Source organism: Pan troglodytes, chromosome 3 (genome assembly GCF_028858775.2).
Source record: "Pan troglodytes isolate AG18354 chromosome 3, NHGRI_mPanTro3-v2.0_pri, whole genome shotgun sequence".
NCBI lineage: Eukaryota > Metazoa > Chordata > Mammalia > Primates > Hominidae > Pan > Pan troglodytes.
The window spans coordinates 141,206,234-141,229,682 of NC_072401.2; the positions used below are offsets into that span (position 1 = coordinate 141,206,234).

General features: G+C 43.5%; 1 protein-coding gene across 3 annotated transcripts in view; it reads right to left on the minus strand.

Annotated features, from left to right (window-relative positions):
• Positions 1-23,449, minus strand: part of MAML3 (mastermind like transcriptional coactivator 3) — a 437,380-nt gene that overhangs the window by 30,918 nt on the left and 383,013 nt on the right. The window lies entirely within an intron of this gene.

The window sequence follows — 23,449 nt, forward strand, 5'->3', positions numbered from 1 at the left end:
CTCTCAGAAAAGAAAAAAAAAAATTCCTTGCACACATCATTTGATCACTGATACTTACTAAGAGTAATAAGAATGCATATATAGGCTGGGCGTGGTGGCTCATGCCTGTAATCCCAGGACTTTGGGAAGCCAAGGTGGGCGGATCACCTGAGGTTAGGAGTTCGAGACAAGCCTGATCGATACAGTGAAACCCTATCTCTACCAAAAATACAAAAATTAGCTGGGCATGGTGGTGGGTGCCTATAATCCCAGCTACTTGGGAGGCTGAGGCAGGAGAATTGCTTGAACCCGGGAGGTGGAGGTTGCAGTGAGCCAAGATCACGCCACTGCACTCCAGCCTGGGTGGACAGAGCAAGACTTCGTCTAAAAAAAAAAACAAAGAATGCACATATAGAGGTAGTGGGCCTTTGAAAGGAGGATGGGAAAACAAATTCACAGGAACACTGCCCATGGTATATTCAGCTTCCAGATACCCACAGGCTCTAAGAGGGCCTCCATCTCTTTACATTGTCCAGGGGCTAAACAGGAAGATGGGAATTGAGGTTTGGGGCACTTGAGCCATAAGAGAAGACACTCCCTAGGCTGGGGTTTCTAGGGCTGGTCACCAAGATGCCTATAACTTTCCTTTCAGGGGCTTCAGAGAAACAGGCTCACACCCCAAAATAGAGTCACTATGGGACCTGAATACCAGGAGGAGGGTCTAGAAATGGAAAGAAGTGGAGCTCAGATTGAGAACCAACTGGAGAAAGGATCTCTGGTCCTGAACATCAAAACGTACAACAAGGGGGAGAGGACAGGACAAAATGCATCAATGGAAATGAGTAAAACTGAAGGAGCAGGAGGCTGCTGGGGAAAAGTCAGGCTGAGAAGAGGCCAAGAACAGACCCTGGCTGGGAGGACACTTCCGGCTCAGTCCCCCAAATCAGGATGAGGTTCAGCTTGACCACAGCTGTGCTTTCTATAGTCTATATGTTTCTGGGGTAAGGAGCAAAAGCACAATTGGGGTAAAATTTCTTTTTTTCTTTCAGTCTGAATGCAACTAGCTTTGGAAAGTTGAGCAATTTCAAGTAACTGCTCCGAGGTTTTGAACAGTAGAAAGGCAGGGAAAAGTGAAAGAAGGTCTCAGCCTGACCAGGTATTTTGCCAGCGGCCATTTTCAAGGCCTGCAAACTCAACCCGGCTTTGTTTTGCTGGCCTCCGAAGAGAGCCTCTCTCAGGGGCTCCTCTTTGCATGCACACCATTTTGACCCTGCTTCTTTGGTGAATAGAGTGTGGGCACGATTGTGGCTGCACACGTCCTTGAAGTTCCAGAGGGCACCTCTTCCTTCCCATCTGGCCCCCCCACAAACTGCCAACTAAAAACAATCCAAAAGCTCTAAACAGAGCTCAAATGGAAAAATATATTTCCTTCCTCAGGAAAGACTGGAAATTTCTTCAAATTGAGAAAAGGCAAAGAATGGTTTATAAATGTGCAGTTTCTATATTCACAAAGATATGATATACCCCAATTATATAAAATTATAGCCAAGTTCATATTTGACCTAATGCTTTTGCTTTCCAGGTTTCTTTGCATTAACACAGATTTCAAAAACATGAAATATACATTAAATGCAAAAAAAGTTTTGTCTAAGAGAACTGCTACACAAGCACCATGAGGCCAAGTTATAGGTTTGGTGGCATTAACATAGATATTTGCGTATATTTCCTTCCTAGTCCGCTTTCTTGCAGATCTAAGCGAAAATCTGATTGTTTTCTCAGGCAAAAACCCAGCCCTAAAAGCAGCTCATAAACCTCACCACAGACACAGTACTCATGGCAACAGGAACTATTTCCTTTGGCTTATGAGCTCTGGTAACTGTCAAGGGGTTGGGGGGCGCCGATCAGAGAAATCTGGAAAGACATGAGTCTGTCAGAACACGTGAAAGGACTTGACATGGAGGCCACATTTGTGTTGCACAATTTGCATGAGCACTTCTGGACAAATTCTATTTTCACATGCAATTCACAGACCCGCGGTGGCAGTGCTAATTGGTGAGGTTGCCACTCAAGTGTGGTACCAAACAGGAGCTCTCACTACATAGATGAATAATACAGAGTTTTGAGCAATGCAGTAATTATTTTACAGTTATTCTACATCACCATCATTCCATTATCTCTTTGTCCCCCTTTCAACTCTCATAGTGGAGATGAATAAGAACCCCCCCCACCCTATTCTGCCAAAAGTGGAATTCATGTTATTTGAAATCAACTTAAGAATAAGAAAAGAGATGGCAAGGAACAGCTATCATTTCATTAATATGGATGGATTATTCATGTCACTACAGTGACAGTGAATTTGATTGTACCCTGAAGTGCCAATAGGATGCCAAACACAGCCGTGAAACACACAAGAAACTCTGAATGGCAGAGTGCTTTGGAATTCATCTGCAAGAATTCCAAACCCCCAAGATAAGGTAGCTCATTGCCCACATGATATTTCAATGCTAAGTGAAGGGGAAGGGAGGGTTCAGATCCCCTGGGTGCCTCCCATAGCTCCAAGTGACAGGGAAGAAGGGGTGACAATTCCCCAGTCCTTCCTAGGTGGCATTAGAAGCTTTAGAAGCAACACAGCATCCCCTGTGGGTCACTCTCTAGCTTCAATAAAATCAACCGATCAGAGGGAAAGAGGCCTCCCTAGGCGGTGGGTCGTGAGTCCTCCTTCTGAGGATGGTTCAGCATTTGCTGCCTCTGCACTAAATGCAAACCAGGTGGACTCTAGAAATGGCCTTTGGTGCAGTTTTGGGCTTTCTTCTCTTTGTTCCTTGGAGATATTAAGCCTTAAATCCTCTTTGAATTTGAGAGTTACTGATTGAGCTGTATCTGAACCATATTACGCCACATGATGAAACTCGACACACTGGAATTCCCTCCTCCGTTGTTCACTCTGTCTGACCCCAGTGAAGAAGTCTACCCTCCTGCAGCTGATAAAAATATAAATTTAAAGAGGTAGTTAGGTCCTCTTTAGGCTCAATTACTTTCTTTGTATATTCTACCTAAAAATGGCCTTCCTAAGGCACTCTATTTTGAATTTCAAAAGTTAGTGATAGATTTTCATCCTAGCATTTCTCATCTTCAGGTCTCATCACTACCTCCCACTCCCTACCCCCTTTTAAAAACTGAAGTGGGAGGAGGTTTCAGAAGAAGGGTTTTTGTTTTGCTTTTACATTTCTGACTTAGGCCTCAGTGGAAAATAAGCATTCTTTTACGGGTAGTGGGAGTGGAGATGTCTACTCCTATTTGGAACACCTGGCAAGCTGCCTCCTGTGATTCAATCACTCTTTTCCTGAAGTTAGAGACTGTTAGACCTGAAGGTCAGTCGTCCGTCTTCAGGGTCTAACTCTGGATCTGGCCTGCAGAGTAGGCAAAGAAAGATGGGGTGGGTAGTCGCCCATAGGTATTTGCCAAATAACAAAATGCCTCTGAAAAATATCTCTCCCATGTCCCTGTCTAAATATAACATTTTCCCATTTGGGTTTAGATTTTCTAGGAGACTACTATGATACTTAAAATATTACTTGGAGTAGTCTAACATATTCAGGTTGAGTATCCCTTATCCAAAATGTTTGGGATCAGAAGTATTGCGAATTTCTTGGGATTTTGGAATATTTGCATATATATAATGAGGTATCTTGGGGATGGGACCCAAGTCTAAATACAAAATTCATGTATGTTTCATAATACACGTTATACACATAGTGTGAAGGTAATTACATACAATATTTTAAATAACTTGTGCATGAAACAAAGTTTTGACTGCATTTTGACTGTGACCCATCACATGAGGTCAGGTGTGAAATTTTCCACATGTGGTATCATGTCAGCACTCAAAAAATTTTGGATTTTGGAGGATTTTGGATTTCAGCTTTTCTGATTAGGGATGCTCAACCTGTATATATAACCCACAATAGCCCCTAACCCTAAATAGTGCTTAGGTTCTAAGGGGTGGTACACAGATGGGTGGGTTTGATGGACCCCAGGGAGCCAGTGGGTAGACCTTGTGCCTGGAGGGAGGAGGAAAGAGGACACTGGAATACACTCAGCCCAGGTCACAATTTTGCCCACAGCAAGCCATGGAGTTACAATGACATCTTTGACCTCTAATCCACAAAGTATCCATTCTTATTTCTTATAGTGTCTGCATGTAAGGTTACAGTATAGCTCCTTTTGATAAAGAAAGGTACACATTCAAAGCAGAGACCTCCAAGGAGCCTCCATATAAAAGGAAGCCTGTATTGCATTTATTACTACTATGGTCTGAGCCCAGCAGCAGAAATCTGAAGCTTATAATTACTGCCTAACTCTGGAATAGCCTTATCTTTTCTCTAGACTGTGACTTTGGGATTCGAATTCTAACTTTCCTTGCAGGTAGATACTTCAGCAATTTCTACAAAATGTTACAGATGGCTATCTGTAGGTTCTCCCTAATAATTCCTATTTCATTAGCTCTAAGACTCATAAATTTTAAGGCTCATGTTATGTACTACTAGAAAGAAAGAAAAAAGCACCCTACAGAACTATGGTATGCCATCAATTGTAAGATGCATCCTGATTTCACAGATGTAAAAATGTGCATCTTAGGATCAATGAGATATGGTATTTAGGCCTGTGGTTGCATGGGCGCAGGCCTGGGACTAGGCTCCTATACAACCACCAGGTCTAGCATGGCGGACCCAACTCCTCTTCCAGTGTGTGGCACCCACCCTGGACCTAGCCTGGCTCTCTCTGTGCTCACAACCCCACCTATGAAAAGGGGGTGAGTGATAACCACTCCCCACCGTCTTCTTTGGGGTCAAAAAGAGGATGGCTGGGAAAGTGGCTGGCAGGTCATGGGAAGCTTTGGAAGCCAGGACTTCTCATGTCTTCATTCAGAGAAGGCTTGGCACAAATACATTCTGTATTTTTCTAAATGATAATAATAAAAAATCTTTACCACATAGCATTTATACATATTTCTCCCGAGAGAGCATGTGTACAGATAAGAAGAAACATGGCCAATCGAAGATTGCAGCACTAACACCTAAATGATTTTAGCTGGATTCTAGAAGAAAAAAAAGCTAGAGGCAGGCAATAATTTTAAGGGAAAAAAATGTCCCTCTACATTGATAACCATAGTTCTTCAGGCTGTTAATGCAATGTCATTAGCCACTTCCTTGTGGTGACACTGGGAAGAGCTAACGGGGGAAAGAAAATAGGATGGTGAGGTCTTTGCAGGCTGGGGTGATTTTTTTGAACCTATCTGCTAGGTCAAGATAATAGGATACAATACAGACCTGAAGAATTTATTCTTCCTGTCTTCAAAAAGACTTATGACCGTCTTGAATCCTGTTTCAGGAGAGGGCTCAGCCAGTGAAAAACAGATTTGTAGAAAGAGAGGGTTACACACCACTCAATTCCTATTTTCCTTCTTTCCCTTTTCATTGGGGTAAAATATACATAACATAAAATTTATCATTTTAACTCCTTTTAAGTGTAAAATTCAGTGGCATTAAGTACTTCACAATGTTGTGTGATCGATACCATGATCTATTTCCAGAACTTTTTCATCTTAAACAGAAACTCTGTACCCATTAAGCAGCCTGCCTTTCTTTGCTTTTTTCTTTTCTTTTTAATCTATCTATCTATCTATCTATCTATCTATCTATCTATCTATCTATCTATCTATTTTTTGTTAGGAGCATTTTAACTGCCGTTATGGGTATTGATACAAATTTGGAAAGGAATGTGATTAATATGCATGATGGAGAAAATCCTGACAGAAAAAAATTAAAGATGAGTTTCAGAGGCTGGTAGGAGAACTATTATAAGCAGGCCTTTATAACCTTGAGTCTAAAACTACCATGAAAATAAAATATAATTTTACAAAATAAGTGAAGGGAAAAATATCTGTATTAGGGCAACTGCAGATCTTTTATGCTCCTTCCCTACATACATCCCTGAGGCTGAGGTGAGAATTAATAAGTTTACAAGGCTACTCAAGTCAAATAGATGTTAAACTATCAAAGCTTAGCCCCACTCATTTCTTCTGTTTGTCCATCTGTGGATCCATCTCTCCTTTCTCTCATGCATATGCCAGACACAGCGCTGGACACCATGGCTATCAAGACGCACGGGTATGGCTGGCCCTCAAGGAACTCCTACATCAGAAGGGAGACAAATGGAAATGAAGAATTGTGTAATGAGCAAAAAGACAGATAAGGGAATGATTAACTCTGTCTGGAGACTGGGGTGGAGGGAGGGGTAAGAGTTAATGAAAACCCTCTTTGCCCAAGGCAGAATTAAGAATTAATACTACCTACTATGCACATGTACATTAATATGTTGTAATGTTATAAAGTTATGAATGTGATAATTATAGACTAAAATATTAGTTGAATAGTAACATACAAACTGGCATATGCCCTATGACTGAAACTGCAAAACTTGAACAAGTGCATAATGCAAACAATATTACTATGCAAAACAAAGGTGTATTAGGGAGGTCAATTATGGGTGAGTTTTTAAATGTAAAAAATCACTAATTTTAATCACATGTTTATGTTCTTATAGTTCTTTAAACATTATTTTCTTCTTGATTATAAATTTATCCACTATGGAAAATGTGGACAACACAGAAAAATATAAAATGGGAAAGCAAAATCACTGCTGATTATTACCACAAAAGGATAGTCACTCAATATATTTCCAACCAAAACATTCATTCAAACAAGACAAGGATCATAGCTGCATGTTACTCCATTGTATAAAGCTGTTATCATTTATTTAACCAATTGCCTATTGTTGGACATTTAAATAATTTTCAATTTTCACTACTTTATGCTGAAATGAACATTCTTGTACATAAACTTTTATGTATATCTCTGATTATTTCCTTCAAATAAATTCCTAAAAGTAGAAGTTTTGTGTCAAAGAGCATGATGTTTAAGGCTCCTGTTTTGGTACATATTATCAAATACCCTCTGGAAAGATATGACCTATTTACACTTCCATCAGGAATATACAAGGGTCTCTGGATTATACTTTAGGTTCAATTTTTAAAAAATGACCAGCCCAGTGCAATTGTGATTCTTCATGATTCTTTCCTAATAAAGAAGACACTGTAAATAAAATTAATTTTTAAAATTATTTAAGGTTTATTTATAACATGTAGTCATCTAAGCTTTCCCTTCAGTTTCTCTTCCTCTGCCCAAAGTCCCAGGAGCAGGCATGGTCGGCCTCTCTGTTCTCCTTAATCAGCACGCTGACATCCTATGTCTGTTGCTTTGCCTCTTCGGCGTGGCGAATGCCTGAGTGCCACAAACACCATTTCCCTGGGGTTGTCACCTGAGATTCTTCAGCTGTCTGCTCAGAGCAAGGCCCCGTGTATCAGAGTGAAAAGGCACGTCTTTATTCCTGTAGTTGGCTTGGCCAGCTGGCCGGCACCAATTCTTATGAATGACAGCCGGTTTGCTGTTCCATATTTCAACAGCCATAAGCCGGAATAGCACCTGTAGACTCTGGGAGTAAAATGCACTGGGAATGACATTAGAGAAAGCCTGCTCCTTATTTGGCTTGGACCTCCCACTGCCTCAGCAATGTGGATTTAAGAAAACTGTGCCAGCCCAGCATGGTGGCTCACGCCTGTAATCCCAGCACAGGCGTGCTGGGAGGCTGAGGCGGGTGGATCACGAGGTCAGGAGATCGAGACCATCCTGGCTAATACGGTGAAACCCCGTCTCTACTAAATGTACAAAAAATTAGCCGGGCGTGGTGGCGGGCGCCTGTAGTCCCAGTTACATGGGAGGCTGAGGCAGGAGAATGGCGTGAACCCGGGAGGCGGAGCTTGCAGTGAGCGGAGATCGCACCACTACACCCCAGCCTGGGCGACAGAGCAAGATTCAGGATTTCCAATTAATTTTTGGTCCCTATATATGGTTTACTACAACAGCAGAAAAAGAAAGAGAAAGAGTGAGCTTTTGCATGTCAGTATTAAGTAAACATTGACACATTTAACACAGGGCCCTGGGCAGTCTGTTGAAGAAACTACAACAGGCCAGGAAGAGCCTGAAGAGTGTATGAAGTTCTACCAAAATTTCTGGTTGTATGAATTTTAGGCAATGGATCAAGATATGGCAACAGTTAAAATAAAATTTAAAAACCCCCTAACTCTGTAATTTCTAATTCATTTAATGAACACTGTGGGGTCCAAAGTTGGTTGAAAATAGTTTTTGCAAATTTGAAGTTAAATTTCTAGCTCTGCAGGACTTATGTCAAAACACCCGCTATGGTCTGGGAAAGAATAAATCTAAGTGTGAAAGTTAACTCAAAAGTTATCTGTTCATCTACATAATTCATTAGGAAAGCGGCACATAGTAGAAGAAAAAAAAGCAACTTTCTGCAGAGTATTCATGAACATACTGCAGGAGTATAAGAACAGCAAAGCATGTAGGTTGTCCGGGGAAGAATGCTACTTTGAACCTTCTAATCCCAATGTATTGGTTGTTTAGTATGCTTTGAAGGGAACACTCCCTCCACCCAATGAAAATGTTGATGATTTTGAAAAATATGATGTGCACTGATAAAACATTATTCACTTTTAAAGTCCATGGTATTGAATAAAATGGATCTTTAATTTTGAGAAGATTTTTATTATGCTCCATCAAGACACAGGAACTAAAACCAGTAGTATATTGGTCTATGTAACAGAATCACACATGGCTGAAGACAGAAAGTTGGCCTTAAAAAGTTGTCTGTCAGCATTCTCATAGAATATCCCAAGAATTATACCTGAGAGTCAAGGACTCCAAGCCTTAAACCTTAAAGGGACCCCGAGGCACTAGCTAACTTCTACCTCACAAGGAAGCTGCCTTGGAGAAGTTGGTGTGCAAATTCAAGCTCGTAATAAAACATTTCTGGAAATGACTTGGTTGTGGCTGTGCTTTAGGCTCCTACCAGCATGGACAGCTCTTTGCTCACTGCACCTTCCCCCTACACTCTCTGCAACTTTTTGCTCTGAATTGAGTTAATGTCTGACAGTTTGGCACCCGTGAAAAGGTTGTTACTTTTGAATGGCAGCACACAATATTTTCGAGAACTAAAGTAAGAATAATTATCTGGGGAAACACCCAGGTTTTGCAAAGCCAAAACCCCTGCCCTTCTCCCTAACATTTTTATGGAGGTTCTCTAACATTGCAGGACCTCATATGAATGCATGACTAAGTCTCCCGCCAGTACAGCAGCTTGGAAGCGCATTATCACAGCCAACAGATAATTCACCGTAGAACCAGAATGAAATCAGTGACCTTGCCCACTCCGCTCTGGTCTCAGACTCATGCCTCTGTGTTCCTGGCCTCTGAATATGCTGTTGCTATCTTGCTAGCCTGATGTCTGAGCCAGGGTGATCATCCTAGACTCTTCATCTTCTGCCCGCCTCTCTTCATATCCAAGCTATGAGAGAATCAGGGCGTTTCACCTCCTCCACAGCACCCTACTTGGCATTTCATTGGTCCAGGCTGTCAACTTTCCCTTGGAGCTCTCTGCTACTCTCCTGGCTGGTTGTCCATTTTTCACTCTGGTTTCTCTCCAATACACCCTCTAGCCACCAGGTCCTGAGCCTGCCAGTACTCCCCCTCACACTCACACTCCATCAGGGTAAGAATCCTATTCCTGGCCAGGTGTGGTGGCTCACCCCTGTAATCCCAGCACTTTGGGATGCTGAGGCACGTGGATCACCTGAGGTCAGGAGTTCGAGACCAGCCTGACCAATGTGGTGAAACCCCATCTCTACTAAAAATACAAAAATTAGCTGGGCGAGGTGGCGTGAGCCTGTAGTCCCAGCTACTGGGGAAGCTGAGACAGGAGAACTGCTTGAACCTGGGAGATGCAGTGAGTCAAGATTGCACCACTGCACTCCAGCCTGGATGACAGAGTGAGGCTCCATTTCAAAAAAAAAAAAAAAAAAAAGAATCCTATTCCTTATGAGGGCACACTTCATGACCCACCTCTCCAGCCTCATCTGTTGAGGGCCACCATGCCAGCCCCCATGCTACCTCTGATCCTACCAGACTATTTGTATTTGGCTGAATGTGTCTTGCTCTTCCCTGTCTGTTTTCTCTGCCTCCAGTCCCCCTACCTTCTTTACCTGGCTAACTCCTTCTACTCATCCTTGAACTCTGAGCTCTAGTATCACACCCAGGAAGCCCTCCCTGCCATCAGCGTGGCTGGTCACTTCCTCTCTGAATATCCAAAGCACCTTCTGCCTTTCCTCCACTAGCCTTCTCATTGCATGTGTCACAACCGCATGCCCATCAGTTTCTCTCCCCCTGGCTGAGGGTCCCTTGCCAGCCTTTGTCTTTGTATTCACTCGCCTCTTGCAGTGCCTATCATACAGTTAGGACCTAATGACTTAGTGATAGACAAATGATGGAAAATAGGTCTGTGATTAGCTGCTTCCTGCAACCTTGTTATATTCCTACCTGACCCTCCACAGGTCAACTCAGGACAACTTTTAAAATTTGATTTGGGAGAGAGCCGTCTGCATTTCCTGAGGCTCCTGTCTAAATCACAGTTCTGGCCATCCAGGGAAGGAAGGTATGCCTTCCTACTCAGCAGATGTGGCCTGAGTATACGTTGCTGTGTAAAGGAAGAAAACCAAGGAGTCACGGTAGAATCTGAATATATCTTTTAACTTTTTTTTGTTAATATTTTAAGATATGGCTACTACAGCTGATTGTTATCTATCTGTGTGTGCAGAGGTGGCCAGAAAGACTGATGTATGCCCAGCTGTTCATTTGATACCAGACACACACTTTAATCTGGGTCTGAAACCTCGATTTGTATGACCCATTGTGGCCTTTTAGGGCCAAGCTCTTGACATGAGAGTTACAGCAGGTTTCCTGCCTCCCCTCCAGCCATGTTCGGCTGCAGGAGTATGCTCGGTACGTTATCAAACATTTCTGGTCCTCTCCTGATGTCCCCGTTTATTTTCCAGCAACAACTGTCTCAGAATTGGCTTTTCCACCTTATCCATGTCATCTGATGACTAGCTTGTCTCTTCTCCAAATTCCCCTATACTAGTCACATCTTCCTCAAGGCTTTTCCTGGACCAAACTAAAGTTTCCTGAAGATCGCCAGCCACTGACAAATACACCAAGTGATATCCCTGTTTCCAAAATATCAATCACACACTCAAAGAACCACTGAGCTGGAAGGGACCTCTGGGCATCGTGGCACCTGAACCTCTCTTGATGAGAATCTACAAGACATTTTGTTAGATGTTTGTCCATCCATCCATCTGTGAAAAATCACAGTGATTGGTTGAGAGACTGGTTCTAAAATGAACATCATGTACTTGGGAGACAGATGTCCAACAAATCACAGTCACCCAGAAAGAACCTTCTCGCCCATGTGATTTCTCCTCCGATCCCTGATGTTCAAACTGACATTTGAGGGGAAGACAGAAATGTGTCCAGATAAAACTCTCCAGCTGGATGGTACAGGGCACAGCAGTTATGACAGAAAGAGAAGAGCCGCAGCAGAAGAGCAGTCTGGTTACTCCCCCAGGGAAATAACATCCAGAGGGATGGGGGACTCCAATATACTGCCTTGAATATCAACACACTGAAGTATGCAGCAGAAACAGAATGAACCTGCTGGAACAGGCTGGTGTCTGTGGGGCTCACGTGGCAGGGAACTCCTGCTTCCTACCCCTCCACATCCATCCTGCCCTTGCCCCAGGTCCCGGCCTGACTCCTCACCTTGAACCAGCATCTCTCCCTTACAATTTTTCTAGCTGCTATTAGGCTGTAGTCCTGCTCTAGGTGTGGAAGACCAACTCTAGGTTCTGGCCATAAATTGTTTTAGCACCTAGGCAAATTGCTTTCTAGGTTATTAAAAGAACTGCAGATGTTAGAGGCTATCTCTAGGATTGTTAGACAACCTTGTTTTGTGCTTTCTTTACCTATTTTGATTTTTCTATAAGAAGTATGCATTATTTTAATATTCTTGGGAAAAGAAAAATGATTTAAGATAAAAATATTTTTTTGCATCTGTGGTTATGGAAACACTGTTAATATCGAGAATGAATAAATAATGGAATACTGGAATGAACCATGAAGAGAAGCAAGGCAATAGCCCACTTTCACACAGGGGGTAAAGGCGAACATGATATTGATTTCTTGCAAAGTTTTAGGACAAAAGATTAAACAGGATTTCTGAAAATATGTAAAACAAAGAGGCCACCTTTCCCATTATTCTGTACTGCTGTTAACTGATTATAGTAGGGGAATGCCACATATGTGATACTTCTCAACAACACGGTATTTGGCAAACTCTCTCATGACAACTTTTGGACAAAATGGAAAACAGTGCATAGAAGTCAAAAGTAGGTTCCTTGGAAGCTGGCTGAAAGTCTGGTCCTACTGGTACCCAGATTGGTGTCAATCTAGAAAGAGTTCTCTAACGGGGAGTGATAAGGCACTGTCACTGATGTAGATGAAGGCAGCAGATACAATGATACAAACCTGAAAAGATGAGCTAAATTCTCCCTGTGGAGTTTCCAAGATGCTGAAAGTTGAGCAGAAACTCAGGTCAAACTTAACAGAGGTAAATCTAGAATTCAGGTGAACAAGAAACCAGCTACACAAGTTCAGGATGGGAGGCAGGGAAGTGGGATAGATAGAATGTGGGCTTTGGAATCAGTCTGCTGGGCTGTAATCCCAGCACTTCGGGAAAATTACTTAACCTCACTCAGCCTCAGTGTAGGTGGGAGAATTAAAAGGGACTGATGGCACCATGTTTAGCACAGCGCCTGGCTCATGGGCACAGGACATGCTCAATAACTTTATAATTATTAAATGTGGCCAGACAAGAGTTCATTGTATACAGAACACTAAGGAGCTTCATTGCCCAAAGGAACAGTAAGAACTGACAAAGTGATGAGGCTGTAAAACACGTGAATTTGAACTTAAGCTGCAGATTCAGGAAAGAAACTGTACTACTATGTTCTATACCCATCAGAAGCCATCTGGAATATTGTTCAGCTCAGGACACCACGTTTTGAAAGAGATACCAAGAGGCTGGAGTGTATCCAGAATGGTGTGACATGAGAGTGAGAAACAGCTGGACAACTAGAATCATTTAGGAAAGAAAAATGAGTACAGGATGGTCGTGACAACTCTCTTGAAATACTTGAGGAATTGTTATATAGAAAAGAGAGTCAAATTGCTCTGTTGTTCTAGAGGACAGCTTTCTTTTCTTTTCTTTTTCTTTTTTTTTGAGATGGAGTTTCACTCATGTTGCCCAGGCTGGAGTACAATGGCGCAATCTCGGCTCACTGCAACCTCCACCTCCCGGGTTCAAGTGATTCTCCTGCTTCAGCCTCCTGAGTAGCTGAGATTACAGGCACGCACCACCACACCTGGCAAATTTTTGTATTTTTTAGTAGAGATGGGGTTTCACCATGTTGGCCAGGAACTGACCTGACCTCAGGTGAACTCCTGACCTCAGGTGATCTGCCTGCCTCAGCCTCCCAAAGTGCTGGGATTAAAGGCATGAGCCACTACACCCGGCCCTAGAGGACAGCTTTCTAAGTCTTCAGCCAAGTTTGTTTAACAAAAGGGAAAACTTTTCGACAGAATGGACCAGGGAACAGGTTGCTTCATTTCCCACCACTGCAAGTGATCAAAGAGAGTCTGGGGGGGCGTTAGGGGAATTGGAGAGGTTTTCACAGTTGCTCCCCTTCTTCCTCCTCCCTGCTCCAACAGCCACAGCCTCTACTGCTGGACCTTACTAGGCTCCCTCTCATCCCGTTAATGATGATTAGATAGGACACAGAGTCCCCCAATTCCTAACCTTCTCCACTAGAGCACAGAAGGCACATTCTCATGCGCAGATGCATATTCATCCAGCAAGTATTCGCTGATGGCCCTCTACAGGTCAGGAAGTGTGCTACTTGACAGGGGCTAAAAAGATGCACAAAATATATCCCCAGGGAGCACCTAGGCTAGTGAGAAACAGGCCCCTCAACAGATGCCTGTGAAACGGTGAGGCAAGTGCAGTGATAGAGATTAGCACGGGGGACTCTGGAATCACAAAAGAAGTTCAACTAACCCAGCCTGGCTGGGTCAAGGGGAGTCAGGGAGAGTTTTCTCCGGGAGTAGATCCTGGAAGCTGTGTGGGAATTGGTTAATGTGTTAGAGGAAGAGGGACAACATGAGCAAAGTAATGAAGGTAAAGAACAGCCCTGTGGACAAGCAGTTCTATATTGCTGGATTGTGAAGCATAGGGCATGAGACAGGAAGAAGTCAGGCTAGAGAGGCTGGATGGACCGAGAGCCCAGGGAGCCCAGTGTGGGTTTCTAGGAGCTTCTATGCCACATGCAGAAACTTGCATGGATGAAGGACTCTTGTTCGAGCTGCAGAATCCTAACTAGTCCCTGGCCTCTAGAAAATATTTGTGCAATTGTATGTTTCATTACCATGCATGTCCTCTGTTCCATGAGTGCAGGGCCTTGTCCATCTAATTCATCACTATATCCCCCGTGTCTAGCCCAGCGCCTGGGACACAATAGGTACCTAAGAAGGAAGGATGGGAACAGAAAGGATGCAGCTTCACAGGGTTTTTGTGAGGCTTCCTAAGGTGCTATATGTAGCATGCTTAGAGCACTTGGTCCTAGCATGCACGAATAAGGGACAGTGATTGTGATTATCATTCATTTGCATTTCTTTTTCTCCTGTCTTGTTGATTTTTCAAGCCCACTGCTTATAGTACCTTTGCTTTTGTGACTGGCCCTGATTAATACATTTTGATGAGTAATAGTGTTTGCCAAATGATAACGGTCCCCAAAGAGGCCCCCAACCTACAGAGAGTTACAGAAATATTCAGCATCATAAACCAAAAAAGGATATTCAAAGGACAGAATCGAGGAACTGATTTCCTCAATGGGAATACAAAACTTATGTTTGCAGGCAGGCCTCCTCGAGAAAGTATGCAAGTGTCACATGAGGCTCCATCGCTACACTCATGGCCAAAACTTTAACCCCAGTGAACCCTGGATAAAAGGCAGGTAGAAATGGTTGAGAATAAACTGTTCTCTGTAGACCTCGTTGACCCTAACAACCATCTGACGGGGGTTTAATCTGGTGGGGTGTGGCCAGGCACAGCCCATGGAGGAAAGAAAGCCCTCCTTTCTTTCCTGAGGAGGGCTGGAGAGGGGGTGCGTGTGCATATTTCGTGTCTATGTGCCAAAGTTAGGCTTCCTGACATTGTTTCCTCTGGCTTCTCTTGGCATAGTGTCTTCCTGGTCTATGAAGGCCTGCAATTGGCTGATCTTGGTTAAAGGGAAACTGACCAGTGGTATTTGGTGGATACTGCTTGTCCTAAAGATTCAGGAGGAATAGAACTTTCTCCAGGAACCCAGGGACTTATCCAGGGATGACAATCTAACTTTTTAGGGTCTGATTAAAAGATCTGCATCCTTGTGGACAAGAACTTAACTCTAGAGAGGAGACTCCTCCTGCCACAGGATTAAACCTGGAAAGATTTTAACATTCTTTTCCTTTGTCAAGTCCCCAAAGGATACATTCCTGATAGGGAATCCTAGAGTTTATTCTCCCTTGAATGACTAAGGACCTAGGCAAAGCTGAAGAGGAGTCTGGATTCTGTGAGAATGAACAAGGCAGCTGCTCGGAGTCGGCTGCTGAGGGGGCCATCTGTTTAAGCGACGAGATGTACGGAGCTAAAGAGGCACACGGTATTCAAACATGTGAGTTCCCTGCACCAGGGCTTCTGGTCAGTTCTTCAATCAGGACAGAAAATGATGCTTAGGTGTTAAAGGCTCAGGGGGAGCCGAAATGACTTCAATTGCCAAAATAAACAGAATTGCTTAATTAATCTAACTAAAAAATCCTGTTCAGCATTGGATTAAAAAAATCATGTTGATGCTGCCCCTGTTTATTTGGCTGAATCCTGGACTGAGAGGGTATATTTAGCCTCAGTGTGCTTGCAGGATTGCATCTTGCAGCTCAACAGGAAATATCTGGAGTCACAGCTAAAGATATCTCTGCATGTTCAGAAATTTACGAGCAGCTGTAAAAGTGGAGCTATGGTGGGCAGAGTGCTGGAACAGTCTCCCTTTCAAATGAGAGAGGCCGCCGAATTAAACACTTGAATATACCAAGTTCATGGCAGGCAGAGGGCACCTGACGTGCTAAAAATAGCCAAAGTGGAAGTGCTTCTGTTGCTAAAATAATACTGAACTGATATGCTCCTTTTCTAAACCCACAAGAAATGGGTGAAGGGGTAGAGGGTAGGCTCTGAGATTCCAAAAAGTGTGTCAGAAGCTATGCCAAGTGAAAGTCATTTCCTCATTTTGCCACTTTTCAAAAATAAATAGCTTTCTTAAGCTGAGCAAACTGAAGTAGCAGTAATCAATATATTATTTTTTAATAACACGAGACAGAAATGGTAGCAGCAAAAAGACACTGCATACCTGGATCTGTAGTCCTGCTGACAAGCAATCCTGCTGACGAGCAAACCTTTTCCATCATGGGCAAGACTCATTTATTTTTAAACATCCTTTTGCTAGACTCCCTTATCAGCAACTCCACGCCCTGCTCACCAATGCCCGGCTGGAAAGGTCCCTACTTACTCCTGTGCACATGCCTGGCAAGGCTGCTTGCTAAACAGCATGGACAAGGGGACGTCTGTGCCCCTGCATGTTGCCAGGCAGAGGAGGCTACGACCTTTTCCCGAATGGCCATTAGGTCCAAGAGCCACTGAACTTTCATTCTGTGACTGAGGACATTGTCTCATCTTTCCAAGTCTCACTTGCCCTTTTGCCTGATGTGGGGCTAATAGAGATTACCCTGGTGGCCTCCTGAAGTTGCTGTGCAGATCTAGTGAGCTAATGCATGCGAGAGCACTTTGTGACTCCCAAAAGCCTGAAACCTGATGGAGGATGTGGTTGCTGTTGTTATTGGGCATTCTACTGGAAACGCGGGGAAAGAATAGCAACATCTCCCAGTGATAAGGGAGTGCTGTGCACAGACATTGAGTGTGTTCTCTTTTGTGGGGTGGTGCCATCTTCCACAGGTACAAGCACTGTCCACATCCCACTGAGAGCAGCAGGGGCCACAGGAAGTCCGCTTGCTTTCAATGAGCTTGGCATGGCTTACTGCCGGCATCGCGGCCACACTCCTGCTTCAGTGACTGCACCTACTCTGGGCAGCTCCCAGTGCAGGGCTGGGCCTGGGTTCATGGGGAAGCAGGGGCTGAGACAGAGGTGAGCCCAGCCTCAATGTGAATGGTTATGAAGTTATCACCAGTGCCTACCCTGGGACCAGTCCCCCAGGCTGGTCAGTACTCCTAGCTGGGAGGAGAGAGATGCCTACCTTATCTTAGGCAGCCCCACTAACAGCTGCCGTTTGGGCTGCCATTGACTGAAGGGATTATTATTTATTTTCTTTGGTTCTCATCTCCTTCTTATCTGCCTTACGTGTTATATCTGGTAAAAAATGATAAGTTCACCATGATGGTCACTGTGGGGCACATGGACAAAAATATGTATGCACATTGTCTAAAACTGGAAGGGAATATTAAGAATGAAATTACTTGCTGTTTTAGGATGGTAGAATTAAGAATGCTTTCCTTGCTTCTTTTTTGCACTGTCTAATGTTGTTAAGTAGTCTTTAAAATAATTTAAAAGAGGAATTGCAATTAGGGTTTTAACATTTTATAAAATGACATTGGTTTACTGGGCCTGAAAGTGCAAAGTTAAAGAAATATCACATAGGCTAAAGGATTCCAATGTAATAATCATATTTTCAGCCTCTGAAGTATTTTAAGGGTGGCCTTCTTCATTTCAAGGTTTTTTTGGAGAATGTAGTAAATGGCAAAGGACATGCAATGTTTAAAAGTTGGAAATCAAATCATAGCTTTTTTATTTGGAAAATGCTTAGAAGTCTACAATCTTTTCCACCAATGAAGAATGAAGTATTGGCCAGGTGTGGTGGCTCATGCCGGTAATCTCAGCACTTTGGGAGGCTGAGGCAGGAGGATCGCTCCAGGAGTTCGAGACCATCCTGGGCAACACAGCAAGATTTTGTCTGCACTAAAAATAAAAAAAAAAATAAGCCAAGTGTGGTGGTGTGTGCCTGTAGTCCCAGCTACTAGGTGGCTGAGGTGGGAGGATTGCTTGAGCCCAGGAGATCATGGCTTCAGTGAGCTATGATCATACCACTGCATTCCAGCCTGGGCAATACAGTGAGACCCTGTCTCAAAATAAATAAATAAATAAAAAGAATGAAGTGTCTATCGAGCACCTATGTGCTGAACATTGGGCAAGGTGTTGTGTATTTCTTCTTAGTTCCCCCTTTTCCCTGTTTCTCCTCCCACAAAGTGAGTCTCACTGGTTGTTTCGTAAGGCACTACTCAGTTAACTCCCTTCATGGTCTTTTTGGGGGGGTGGGGGTGGGGGATGGAGTCTCACTCTGTCACGCAGGCTGGAGTGCAGTGGCATGATCTCGGCTTACTGCACCCTCCGCCTCCTGGGTTCAAGCGATTCTCCTGCCTCAGCCTCCTGAGCAGCTGGGATTACAGGCGCCCACCACCATGCCCAGCTAATTTTCATATTTTTAGTAGAGACGGGGTTTCACCATGTTGGCCAGGCTGGTCTCAAACTACAGACCTCAGGTGATCCACCCACCTTGGCCTCCCAAAGTGCTGGGATTACAGGCGTGAGCCACCGTGCCCAGTCACGAGTGATTTTTTTAAAGCTCTAGATGCCAAGGTAGTGTCAATGAGGGGGACTGCCAACAATTTCTGGTTCCTTCAATAAACAACCAGAAACCATGACAGAATAGGGCTTGGCACCTATGGTAACCGGCCACACCCAGCTGCTTTCTCTGGAGTATAGCAATAGAATGGACAACGGCTCAGATCTTCTCCTTCTTCTCCCGACAACTCCAAGTCCGCCATTTCCTTCTACCATGATTTAGAAATCATCCCCTCTATTTGATAAAGAGGTAAATTAAGTCAAGGGAAGGTAAAGGTTCTGGCATCTGGGCACTCGGCACATGAAGAGCAAAACTGAGAAAAGACCAAGGTTTGCCACTGCGCCATCTCCCTGCAGACCAGCTCTGCAGGCACGGCCATGGGGGCCAGTGAATGTCATGAGACGTTAAGTGCGATGCTGAGCTAGTTGCCCTCTGTATTTTGGTACCCACACATGAAAAACTGGGGGTAACAGTATGTGTTCCTTCCCACCTCACAAAAATACCTTATCTACACATAACAAGTATACACGTGACTATTATTGTCCACTTTATTATTATGTCAATGTGATTACTCTGTAACCCAACTTATATTCCTTTGCCTCCCAAGGAAACAGACAAAATAAAACATGAGCACCACAACAACTTTCCAGCGGGTACAGGTGATTAATTCTAACCAAAAAAGTCCACATTGGGTCAGGCCTACCACTCAGCTATTCAGCTTGGCACGGAATCTCTTTTGGTGGCACCAAGGGACATGCTGACGGATGTGTTCGTTAGGAAAGCACAGTTGTCTATGTTGATGTCAACCTCAAATTGTGAGGGCCACATACCAAACCACTGAGTTTTTGCTAACATCTCATCACAGATCTATCATCCATGAAATTGGTTTAAGCTGTCTTAAAAGCTACTTATAGTTCTGGTCTTACCACATCTTACATTAATGAAATTCCTTACGCTTATGAAACCAGCCATGTAAATGAGTGATGCTTCCTTTTTTCTTCTTCTTGAATTTGCCTCTTTCAAACTCCATAATGGTCCTTCCGACTTTGTCTTACTATACCAGGATTTGGTGAACATGTGTGTGATATATTACATTAATCACATACCTGGTGATTTTGGAGTCCCATTATAGCTCCTTTCAGTCTTTATGTATTCAGACAGAAGAATCCAAACTTTTAAATTTATTCTCACATAGTATTTCTTAAATGAAAGGTTATTAACTTTGGTCTGAGGACCCCAAGTTAGCCATAGATTAGCATGAAAGTGCATGCAAAACTGTGTGTGTGCACACATGCATTTCTCTGGAGTAAAGGGTTAGAGAGAATCTCAAAGGAGTCTATGACTCCAAAAAGGTTAAGAACCACCACCTTTGACCACTTGGTTCCTCCTTGAACCTTTTTTAGTTCTGGTTAGTTATTTCTTGAGATGTGATGGCCAGAATGGCATATTATATTCTAGATGAGGTTATGTCAAAATTCTGAACAAGTTTATTTTATTTTCTTTGTAATTTTTCACCAGATGATGTCTCCTATTTTGGTGGAATATCTTTGTTGGCCACTCATATGTCTTCTTTTGAAATGTGTCTGTTCATGTCCTTTGCCCACTTTTTAATGAGTTTTTTCTTGATGATTTAAGTTCCTTATAGATTTTGGATATTAGTCCTTTCATGGATGCATAAGTTTGTAAATATTTTCTTCCATTCAGTAGGTTGTCTCTTTACTCTGTTGATAGTTGTGTGTGTGTGTGTGTGTGTGTGTGTGTGTGTGTTGCTGTTCTTTAATTAGGTCCTAATTGATAATTTTTGTTTTTGTTGCACTTGCTTTTGAGGACTTAGAACTTTCTCAAATATATTTTTGATAGTCTTATGCCACAAGTTTAAGTTATTTGCTTAAATATCAGGTTCTTGTAAAAAATAACATCTGATAAGTATCTTGATTCTCAGAAACAAGTTGCTTTATAATTCCCAAGTCTTAGTATTTACTATTGCTCAGATTAATTTGGCCATATTACAGTATGGGCTCAAGTATAAAGATGTATTATATTTTGGCTTACAGTTGTAAATACCTCCTTATGAATCAATAGCAATGTAACACCAGATGTTTAAACTGTTCTACTAATGTTCAGGAAATAAAGCAAAACCAATGTGGATTCCTGCTGCTACTCTTAGTACTACGCTGATGTTGAGAAGGTAGCCTTGGTGGGCCAGGGCAGAGACCAGTCCTGCTGCAGCACCCCATGGTGCTGGCTGATGTGTGGGGTCTGGGTAGACAGAAGTCAAGGCCTGAAAGCTATCGTGGCTCTCTTGGACCAACAGGAATGCTGGGCATTCACTCTTCAACATCCTGCTTCCCCTCAGGTTAATTATATATTTTCCCCCCTTTTCTTTCAGGTGATAACATAGGATGTGACTGTTTAAATTCACCTGGCTTCGGTCAACATTGACAGAAGGTGTACATGACTCTACGGGAATGGGGAAATGGCAGCCCCAGGGGCTGACTGAGCCCCAGTCCTGACTGTGACTGCTTTGGTAACAACATGGTGTTTAGGAAGAACAGTCCCAGTCCTTTTCCAAAGGTCGCCTCCTGGTGAATTTACTAAAGGAACTCCGAGTCTCAGCAGAAGCAGAAGTCCTACCATTAGCTTGCAGAACCCTTCAGGATGGGAAAGAAGACTTGGGCTTCAATGACTCAGCCTGGAGCTGGGAACAGGCAGGCAGGGATACAGAGTGGGTGTTCTTCTCCTACAGGAGGAGAGATGCATCCCTCATGCCCAGAGAGGCTCTGGGGTCCCCGAATCCAGAGGTAGTAGAAGAAGAGTCAAAACACACTCTCCTGAGAACACATCTCAGGTGCATGGAACACAAGACACGCTGCTTTGATTAGGGTGCTCTCTTGTCCATTTTGTTCTATAATCCACAAGAGAAGACCATCTGCACAGCAGTGACATGCTCTAGTTTACCATCATGAGCCTTTCCTAGGGAAACTATTTTGAGTGGTATATCTTACAGGAGACTGCAAGGCTCAATAGTACAGTCACCAGGAAAATCTACATGTAAATATGACATTTATCAACCAGCAATAAAATATGGTGAGTCTAAAGACCTTCCATGTCAAAGTTCTTTTTCTTTTTTTTTTTTTGACGGAGTTTCACTCTAGTTGCCCAGGCTGGAGTGCAGTGGCGTGACCTTGGCTCACCACAACCTCCGCCTCCTGGGTTCAAGCCATTCTCCTGCCTCAGCCTTCCGAGTAGCTGCAATTACAGGCATGTGCCACCACATCTGGCTAATTTTGTGTTTTTAGTAAAGACGGGGTTTCTCCATGTTGGTCAGGCTGGTCTTGAACTCCTGACCTCAGGTGATCCACCCGCCTTGGCCTCCCAAAGGGCTTGGATTACAGGCGTGAGCCATCGCGCCCAGCCTCTTTTTTTTTTTTTTTTTTTTTAAAGACACAGTCTCCCTCTGTTGCCCAGGCTGGAGTGCAGTGGCACAATCAAGGTTCACTGCAGCCTCAAACTCCCGGGTTCAGGCGATCCTCCTACTTCAGCCTCCTGAGTAGCTGGGACCACAGGTGTATACTACCATGTCTCAGCTAGTTTTTTATTTTTTAATTTTATTTTTGTAGAGACAGGGCCTCACTATGTTGCCCAGGTTGGTCTCAATCTTCTGGGCTCCAGCGATCCTCCCGCCTTGGCCTCCCAAAGTACGTGCATTACAGGCATGAGCCACTGTGCCCAGCCAAGGCTCCTTGTCTGTTAGGAGGATTCAGAGACATCTTAGAAATTTTCATTACCTTTGCCTATGAATTAAGTATATAGTATTGGCAAAAAATATTTGGACACTTCTGGCTTAAATGGATGGAAGCTTTAAGAGTTCAACCGTTGTTCCCATGGACAGGGCAAAGGTAGGGGAAGGAAAACGGAAGTCTCTACTTTAGTTCTTCACTTATACTTTTTCTTTTAAAAAGACTATTCTGTTTGTGTCCCTGGCAACAAGCTCCTCCCAGGCTCCTAAGGGAGTTGGTGGATAGGGAGGAGGAGATTGGTGGTGGCTGAGCTGAAGCAGGACAGAATAGGATACTGATGTCAGAGGGTGAGGCAGGCGCTCAGTTGGAAAGTTGCTCTTTGTTCCTAAAAATAAAAGTCTGACCCTGCTTTTTTGGAATCTTCCCTGGAATGAAGCCAGCCAACTGCTGATCTCTTTTTAGAATTAGCTCAGTAGCCCTCAGCCCAAAGGTGAACTCCAAAGACCCTCCAGATATTCTGGCCCCCAATAAAATGTTACACAGTAAAGTAAATGACATCAGAGAAAGTTTCTCTTGAAAGGATAGGATGGCCTGTATATTTGTAAAGCAAAATGTATCCAGCAGAAAGGATGAGTGATAGGACTAGGGAGAGGAGGGGGATATTGAAGACAGAGAATACCAGGTTGGGAAGGCTGCCCAGAGGTTGTGAAAGGATTAACAACTGGATGTGGCTGTGTGCTTTAGAAAATTCTCTAGGAGGACCAAGTGTGGCAAGGAACCTCAAAGACCCTCCATGAAGGATCCACACCACACCCTCCTTCTGGAGAGCTCTCTACAGCACTCGGAATCTTACGTTTTATCCATTCATGAAGTCTTTACCCAAAGTTACAGCTACAGTTTATAAAATGGCAGTGATGTATT